The 9930-nt window shown below is 34.1% G+C and overlaps 1 pseudogene; it reads right to left on the bottom strand.

Annotated features, from left to right (window-relative positions):
* Window positions 1-500: 500 nt before the first annotated feature.
* LOC150027594 (uncharacterized) lies at window positions 501-1651 on the bottom strand (annotated as a pseudogene).
* Between the last annotated feature and the right edge of the window lie 8279 nt (window positions 1652-9930).

The raw sequence follows: 9930 nt of genomic DNA, 5'->3' as shown, positions 1-9930 counted from the left end.
TCATCATCGAATCTGTGACCGAATTCAGTAATCATGTGACTAAAATTAGTATTAGTAACCGATTTTAAAATCTAGCATTAAAAAAGAAAACTAGTTTTATTATTATCATTAATTTTAATTTTTTTATTTATGATTATATTATTTTTTATTACTATTATATTGTTATTAAAGTTAATATTAAGGTTTTAGTGCAGGAAGAAATTAAACCAAGGTCCACGAAATACAAGAGTTTGTAATCATTAGACCAAATGATCAAATTAGAATTATTATTATTAATTTTATTATGTTATTATTATTATTATTTTTAATATTATTATTATTAAAGACCCTTAAATGCGTCTCATGCAAATATCTTCATAATTTAAAGTTGAAATACACATATAACAAACCAGATAGGGATTCGATCTCATAAGAATGTAACTACAAGAAGTATCTATAAAAAAAGATTAGTACGTAATCCTAGTGATTAATCTCTAACTTGGAAATACCTTGGATTCAAAAACAAAGTTAAAAGTATAGCACGAACAGGTGCTTCAGGTTCCTCAACTACAGACTATTTTCCATTCATGAAAAAGTTAACGTGGCAAAGAATCTCGTGTCTCTCTCTTTTGTGTCCAAGAAACCATTACTTTTAAAGAAAACCCTCGAGCACAAAAACGAGTATCTTGGCAAAAAGATTCCATGCCCATTGCAAACGTTTCTTATTTCTATCACTCATTCCATCACGATCCCTATGACTCTTCTGGTAGACTTTGGATTCAGCGTCCCACAACTTGGGAATCCCTTTTATCCAGCAACAGCTTACATTCCATAGAGGGGAAACGCATAATAATATTGGTATCCAAAAAATAACATTAATCTTACCCCAGAATACCGTAACTGCTAAGCTTACAAGAACCCAGTATATTCCTACGCACTGAAATTTATTTTGCTTCTCTACTTGGTCTTTAGTGCACTCACACTTTGACATGTTATTTGATTCAGATAGGGGCGAGTTTGAACATGTAATCGGCGACGACCATTCAGGGGCCTTGTTTTCTTGAAAATTTGTGACCACAATAACCTGTTTCTCATCACCGGTTGATGAACTTCCTACGTGTACCAAATAACCACGCTTTGATCCAAAACATTTTTGGCCATAACCATTTCTATTCTGTGAGGCAAAGATATACAAGACAATTATTACATATCTTTTTATCTGAATATAGAAATAAGCACTCAATTTATGTATAAAACCCAAGTAAGGTTGATTTGTAAGAACCGACACGGTTTCAAACACTACAACTTAAATCACCTCAGAAAACGTTGGCTTTAGAAGATGCGGAGGAACAATCCAGTTGTGCCAACTCTTTGTCCAAAAATGTGGCTTTGGTTGCTGAACTATTTTTCGTATCATGTTTATCTGCGACGTGAATACATGGAAACGAGGAAGCAGAGAGATCAACAACAGCTTTGCACTTGAGCATGGCATCCATATATCAACCACTGGAGGGAAACAGGTTAAGAACTTCCCTTGTCGCGTACGTAACACGTAACCCAGATAAAGGAGACGACAATAACTATGAATCAACAGATATTGAGGAGTTGTTAGGGACAAAGACGAAAATAAAGACGAACACTTTGTATTTGACGAGAGGATTCACAACACCATTTAAAATTTATTAAAATCTTACAATATATAAATTTTAAGTGCTATAATAATATTTTTATATATAAATGTATTATAAACAATACAAACACAACTTGTGACATTTTATAAGTGAATGGTACTACAAACAACATTAAGTTAATATATAAATGTCACTATAAATAATATAAACAGTTGACATTTTATAAATAAATATTACTACAAACAACATTAATTTAATATATAATAATATTTAAAATGTTATTAAAAATACTTTAGTAAATAAATACTACAATAAATAAATTTAAACTAATATATATTATATTTTTTTAAATGCTACTAAAAAATAATGTTTTTTATTAAATAAAATAAAAATAATTTTTATTTTTCAAAATTATTATTTCACTAAAAAAATCAATAAACATAAATTAGTTTAGAAAAACAATTAATTATTATATTTATTAAATCACTATTAGAAGTAGTTTTTATTTATTCATTTAAGTTTGTACATTAAAAGAATTTGAAACAATTACATTATTTCAAAAGAATTTCATTCTTAAAAAAAAAAATATTAAGACACTCTTTCATTTCACAGTTTTCTTCTTCCATCTCACACAGTCCACTACAAGAAAAGCTTGATTTAGCTTCCAAATTTTTGCGTGGGCCATTTGCGGACGCTATTTTCGTCGGTCAAAATGAGTAAAGGTCCACGCAAGATTTACATTGGACGCAAAACGGACACATATATTGATTTATTTTTTTTAAATTTTTTTTGCGTCGGTCGCGACCCACGCATAGGCGTCGATTTTGCGTCGGCCGCAGCCCACGCATATGCGTCCGTTTTACATTGTCCACAGAACCCACGCATATGTGTCCGCTATAGCCCACGCATGTTTAGAATTTTAAAATTTAAATATTTTTAATGTATAATAAATATTTTAATATTTAATTCTTTATTATATTTATTTTAGAATTATTTCTTTAATGTTATAATAAATTATTTAATTTATCAATTTTGAATATAAATTAATTAAATTAGATTTATTAAATTAAATAAGCGTTTGATTTAAAATTAATTGAGTAAAATAAAATATATATTTAAATTATTTAAATGTTATATAAAATATTTGTTTATTTTAAATATTATTTATTTTAAATTTATTTTATTTATATATTGTCATAACTATTTTATTTTTGAAATTATGATATAAATTAGTTAAATTAAATTTATTAAATTGATGATAATAATATTAAATTTATTAAATATTAATATTAATACTAATAATATGTATAATATGTATAATAATATTAATAATATTTATAATAATGTTAATTATAATATTAATAATAATGTTAATTATAATATTAATTATAATGTTAATAATAATATTAATAATAATGTTAATAATAATAATAATAATATTAATAATAATGTTAATAATAATTTAATAATAATTTAATAATAATTTAATAATATGAGTATAATTTATTTTATTATTATTAATAATAATTATATTAATATGTATAAATTATATTAATAATAATATTAATTTGGGGCTTGGTTTTGAGTCCTATGACTTTGTTCGATTCCTATCCATTGCAAAATGTTTCCAACATTAATAAAAAAAATATAAATAGTAATTAATAATAATAAGAAAATTAGAAATAAATTTTTATTCAGTTCGCTTTCTTCTTCCATCTCACACAGTTCTTCTTCCGTCTCACAGTGAGTTTTCTTCTTTCGTCTATAATTTTCGTCTTCTTCCTTCTTTTTCTCCTTCACTTTCAATCTCGTTGCTCTTTCTCACTCTCTTGATCTCCGATTCGTTTTACTCGTTCTCAGTCTCTCGTTCAATTGGTTTTCACTTTTAGTCTGTTCAATTCGTTCATCCACACTCTGTTCTTCCGTGAAGCAAATACCAAAAGTATCTTTAATATCAAGGCGTTCTTGCAATGCTTTGAGCTGGCTTCAAGGCTAAGGGTTAACTTCGCTAAAAGCAGGATTGGTGGTACGGGGTTGGATCAGGCCACGCTTCAGCGTCTTGCAGTTATTCTTAACTGTGATACGATGGCTCCCCCTTTCGTCTACTTGGGTATACCTATTGGCGGGAGTCATAAGCGTGACGCTTTCTGGAACGGGGTGATCGAGAAGGTTCAGGCTAGATTAAGCAGATGGAAAGGAAGGTGTTTGTCGATGGCTGGGAGGGTCTGTTTGATAAAGTCGGTACTTTCTTCTATTCCGTTATTCTTTATGTCGCTATTCAAATTGCCTTCTGGGGTGGCAGGAAAGCTGGTTAGTATTCAAAGGAATTTTCTCTGGAGGTGGGGTGCAGACGGAAGGAAGATCGCTTGGGCGTCCTGGAACTTGGTATCTAAGCCGCGCGAATTCGGGGGGCTAGGAATTATTGATCCAAAGCTGTTTAATATGGCTTTGTTGGGAAAGTGGATTTGGAGGTTGGGTTCGGTTGAGGACGGTCTGTGGAAGGAGGTTCTCATTTCCAAATACGGTGGGTGGAGAAGCTTGGGAAAGGAAGGAAAAGGTAGGAGGAGCTCTCTATGGTGGAAGGATTTGAGAGAGGTTTGGTCTTCGGAGGGTTGGGGGAGAAGTTTTGAAGATAGCTTTAAGTGGAAAGTAGGAGACGGGAAAGATGTTTACTTCTGGAAGGACAGATGGCTGAACGGCGAGGCATTGAAGATTGCCTTTCCAAGATTGTTCTCCATTAGTTGTTCCAAAGACGCAAAGGTGTCGGAGCTTGGTACTTGGACTAATGGAAGTTGGGTTTGGCAATTAGCGGGGAGAAGATACTTTTGAATGGGAGAAGCCGTTGGCAGATCAGTTTAGTAGGATTCTGCTTGAGGCTAGGATGGTACCGGGTGAGGCTGACTGCTGGATTTGGAAGGGAGGGGGTGTCCAAAATTTTTCAGTTAATTCTGCCTACAATCTTGTTAGGAAGGACAAAGAGGTGGTTTCTTTGTCGGTTTTTGGTATGCTCTGGGAGTGCAAGGCAGTACCCTCTGCTGGGCTTATGGCTTGGAGGTTGTTGGAAAATAAACTTGCTACCAGGGTAGATTTAAGCAGAAGAGGGGTGTTGGTAGAAAGTTTGATGTGTTGTTTGTGTGGGAAGGAGGAAGAGTCTTGTGGTCACTTGTTCTTCGGGTGCAACTTTGCTTGGCGAGTTTGGAGTTTATGTTTTAGATGACTTGGGGTTTTGTTCGTATCACACATAGAGCCGAAGGCTAACTTCGTTCAATTTAGGATGAGTCCCCCTTTTGGGTTAGTTAAGTTTTGGAACACAATCTGGGTTGGGGTGGTTAGTGAGATTTGGAATCACAGGAATCAAATAATTTTCAAAAAAGGAGTGGTTGACGCGGATGAAGTTTTTGCTTTGGTTCAAGCTAGGGTATGGACTTGGGTTTCTACAAAAGCCCGATTTGCATCGTTCTCTTTTTCTGATTGGTGTCTGGTACCTTTTGAGTGTATGAGGTTAGTTTCTTGATGTTTTTGCTAGGAGTAGTAAGAGATGGCTTTTTTAGTTAGTTTTGGTGGTGCTTAGGTCTAGTTTGGTGCTTGAGTACTGTGTATAAGGGTTGAACCACCCCTGAAGTGACTCTTATTTATTTATTTTTTATTGCCGATAAAAAAAAAACATAGTTGGATCAAAAGCACATCTCAATAAGTTTTTCTCACTCTCTCATTCGCTCTCTATCTTCTGCTTGCAATTTGAATGGTTGACGATGCTCAAACCGTAGGTACTCAAATCTAATCTCTAGTATCGCAGACTTCAAGTAAGGTAAGATTTTTTGTTTTTTTATTAGATTTTCGTTTTCCTTTTCATTTTTGCTTTATTTTTATTTAATTTTTAATTGATGTGTAGGGTAGTGACTCTCACATTTGAACCCTTGGATTAGTCTTTTTATGCAAGTGTTTGTTGCGGTTTTGTTTTTATGATTAATTTCGGTTTGATTTTCGGATTAAACTGTTGATGATTTTGTTTTAAGTGCTTCTCCGTCCCCATTAAGTATCCCAATGTGTTATGGAAATCAAGAACTTTGAATTGATTATGTTTTGCTGATACTTGGTTGAGTTGGACTCTGACAAATGTGGGTGCCCAATGATTTAGTACACCATCTCTTTGTTGTAAAAATTAAAGGTTTTGTTTTGGTTCAATATAGTTCAATATCTAGGCAGATTCAAAATTAATCCATCAAGTTTCGTCCCATGAGGTATCCACATTTGGCTAGGCTATAATATCAGACCTATGTTGCAGAAACACAAAACCTTAGATGTATATAAATCTGTTTGGAGTTGTGTTTGCAACTCAACCAGTATATTCTTATTTTTGACATTACTAAACTGAAAAAATATGTGAAAGCTGAATAGAGTAACTTCATTATTAGTGCATATTCTCAGTTTTTACCTTAAATTGGAGAAAGATGTGAAAGCTAATAATAGTGCAACTTTACTATTAATGCAGAAATCGTGTCAGAAATGGATTACATATAGACTACTTGCAAATTGTCCATTTATATATAAGCTTAAACCTTTTATTTTTCTATATTACCATTATTAAGCATGTATTATGACTCCATTCTGTTAAATTTACTGCAAGATAACACTGCATTAAATAAACCTTATTCTAGATATACAACTGCATGTTGCACAGTTGTAAAAAAAATTGTAGCCAATTCAACGACTGTTTATTTGTCCTATAACTCATAAATAATGTGGTACATTTATGCCAACGGTTGGAAATTAATTGATAATTGGAATTGAAACTGAAATCTCTTTATTAGAAAAACTGTACTGATACAATACAAGCAATGCTATTTATAGTTGTTAAAAACAGAATGAATTAAAAACTTTCCGATAACAGAAATATCTAGCTTTAAGTTTTGGATAGTTAGAGTTAACAACCTAACTCTTTTATTTAGCTTATTTCAACACTCTTCCTTAAGCTCAATTATGCAACACTTCTAACTCCTAACCACTCTCTTAGTTCTTCAAATCTGTCTAGTCTAAGTGGTTTGGTGAAAATATCAACCACTTGCTCCTTGGTGTTGCAATGCTTCACTTCTAGCTTTCCTTTTCCAACTTGTTCCCTTAAGAAATGGAACTTGGTCTCGATGTGTTTACTCCTCCCATGTGAGATTGGATTATTTGCAAGGTTGATGGCTGATTGGTTGTCCACACAAAGTTGCACAGGCTTCACCTGATCCAGCTTCAAATCATCAAGCACAGACTCAAGCCAAACACATTGACAAGCTGCCTCTGCTGCAGCTATATACTCTGCCTCACAAGATGAGAGAGCAACTAAAGTTTACTTCTTAGAACACCAAGAAATTGGTGCTTTCAGATATTTGAAAAAAAATCCATAGGTGCTCTTCCTTCCCACTTTATCACCACACCAATCTGAATCACTCCAAGCCTTCTAACAGTCTTCAACTTCATTCAAACTTACTAGAAACAGTAAGCCATACCCTGTTGTCTCCTTAAGATACCTCAATATGTGCTTTGCTGCTGCCATATGAGGGGCTCTTGGATTACACATGAATCTGCTTATTAGTCCAACTGCATAGCTTATGTCAGGCCTGCTGTTGCAGATGAACCTCAAACTTCCAACAATCTGTTTAAACAAAGTACTATCTACTGCAATCTCCTCCAAGGCTTCTGTCAGTTTCAAATTTCCAGCAGCAGGCACCCTAGCTCCATTGCATTGATCCATAATGAATCTGTTGAGCACTTCATTAATGTACTTCCTTTGATGCAGGATAATACCTTGATCTGTTTATACAAATTCCATTCCCAGAAAATAGCTAAGCATTCCCAAATCTGTCATTTCAAAAACAGCCTTCAATCTATTTTTGAATTGCTCAATCTCTGTCATTGAGCTCCCTGTGATTAACAAATCATCCACATATAGACATACATAGATTAAGCTTTGACTTTGCGACTCTCTTACATACACTCCATATTCTACTGAACACTTTGTGAAGCCTAGCTTGAGCAAAAACGAATCTATCAGTTTATTCCACACTCTAGGAGCTTGTTTGAGTCCATAAAGTGCTTTCTTAAGTTTGAACACTTTGTGGTTGACATCCTTTGCTTCAAAACCTGGTGGCTGAGTCACATAAACCTCTTCTTCTAAAATTCCATTCAAGAATGCAGATTTAACATCCATTTGATAGATTTTCCAGTTTCTAGAACTGGCCACAACAATCACAAATCTAATGGTTTCCAATCTGGCCACTGATGCATAGACTTCAGTGTAGTCTATTCCATGTTTCTACAGAAAACCCTTAGCAACTAATCTTGCTTTATGCTTGGCTATGCTGCCATCAGACTTGAGTTTTATCTTGAAAACCCATTTGACATCAATTGGTCTTTTTCCCTTTGGCAAAGCCACTAATTCCCAGGTTTCATTTCTCTCTAGTGATTCCAGCTCTTCAATCATTGCACTCTTCCACTTTCTATCAACTATTGCCTCATTCCAAGTGATTGGCTCAATGTCTGCCACAAATGCTAAGTGAACCAACTCTCCTTCATCAGTGATCAAATTATCATTGTAAACTTCATGATCTGTTAATCTAGAAGAAGGAAATCTTTGCCTTTGTGATCTTCTAGATTCTGGCTCAACTATATTTTCATGTTCTTCATCTTGCTGTTGTCCACTGTCTCCTAAAAAACAATGAATCTGTTTTACAGATTTACTCCAATTCCAGGATGCATTCTCATCTACAACAACATCTCTGCTGATGAGAATTTGCTGCTTTACTGGGTTGAACAACCTGTAAGCACCCGTTGGATGATATCTAATTAAGATAAGAGCTTCACTCTTATCTTCCAACTTCTTCCTCTTTTCATCTGGAATATGCCTATAGCATAAGGAACCAAATATTTTCAAATGACTAACAGTTGGTTTAAGTCCAGACCAAATTGTTTCTGGTACAACTGCCTCCAATTTATTTGTAGGACACCTATTGAGAATATAGGCTGCAGTGGTGACAACCTCTCCCCAAAAACTATTTGGCAACCCTTTGCCTTTGAGCATGCACCTTGCCATATCAAGCAAAGTTCTATTTCTTCTCTCTGCAATTCCATTATGTTGTGGAGTGTAAGGAGTTGTCACTTCATGTTCAATTCCTTTTGCAACACAAAATTCTTCCAGCTCTTTGGAATTGAATTCTCCACCTCCATCAGTTCTGAAAATGGTTAAGGCATAGCCTGATTGCCTTTCAACCTTAGCACAAAATTTTACAAATCTTCCAAACACCTCACCTTTCGCCTTTAATAGGTAAATCCAGATTTTTCTGGTAAATTCATCCACAAAAGTAAGAAAATACCTATTACCTCCAAGTGAATTGCTATCAAGAGGGCCACATACATCTGAATATACAACCTCCAAAGGCTTCTTTGCTCTTTGCAGTACTGATTTCTTGAAATTCGTTCTTGATTGCTTCCCAAATAGGCAACCTTCACAAGTCTTATGAGATAGGTTGATTGGTGCAACCCTGTGACCATTTGTTTACTGCTCAGTTTGTTCAAACTCTTGAAATTCAAATGGCCAAATCTGTAATGCCACACCATATTTGTTTCCTCCTTATCCCCAATTGAAGACAAACATTGTGTAGTTGATGTATTAAGGTTAGTATTAAAAGTTCTATTTTTAGACAAAGGTGCCTTAAGAACTAACCTTGATTTCTGATCATAGATCTTGATAGAATTATGCTCCATTGACATTTTGAATCCCTTTTCCAGTAGTTGGCCTAAGCTGAGAAGATTATTCTTCATTGATGTCACATATAGGACATCATTCATACAACCAACTCTTCCATCTTTACAAGTGAATCTGACATTGCCAATTCCTTCAACAGAGATCATACTATTATCTACAAATCTCACATTGTTTTTGACATTAGAATCAAAATCAATAATCCACTCCCTGTTGCTAGTCATATGATTGGAACAACCTATGTCTAAGTACCAACTTGAAGCATCTTCATCCTGATTTGTAGTGGCCATTAATAACACTTGATCTAAATCAGAATCTTCATCTTCTTGACCTAGATGTGCCTCATCTTTCTTGAAAACTTTTCTAGTATTGTTACTGTTATCAACTCCCCAACATTCAGCTGCAAAATGACCATACTTTCCACAATTATAACATTGCAGTTTTCTTTTATCTTGGAATTTCTTGGATCCATGATTTTGACTCCCTCTACCAGCAAGCAATTTATGCTTTTGCACACTATTTTGACTCTGGTTCTGATTGCTTGAAGCAGACCAGTCACTTGATTGACTTCCT

Source organism: Phaseolus vulgaris, chromosome 5, assembly GCF_051622355.1.
Source record: "Phaseolus vulgaris cultivar YP4 chromosome 5, ASM5162235v1, whole genome shotgun sequence".
Classification (NCBI taxonomy): domain Eukaryota; kingdom Viridiplantae; phylum Streptophyta; class Magnoliopsida; order Fabales; family Fabaceae; genus Phaseolus; species Phaseolus vulgaris.
Note: the sequence above shows the minus strand (reverse complement) of the source record. Positions and strands in the feature narration are given on the sequence as shown.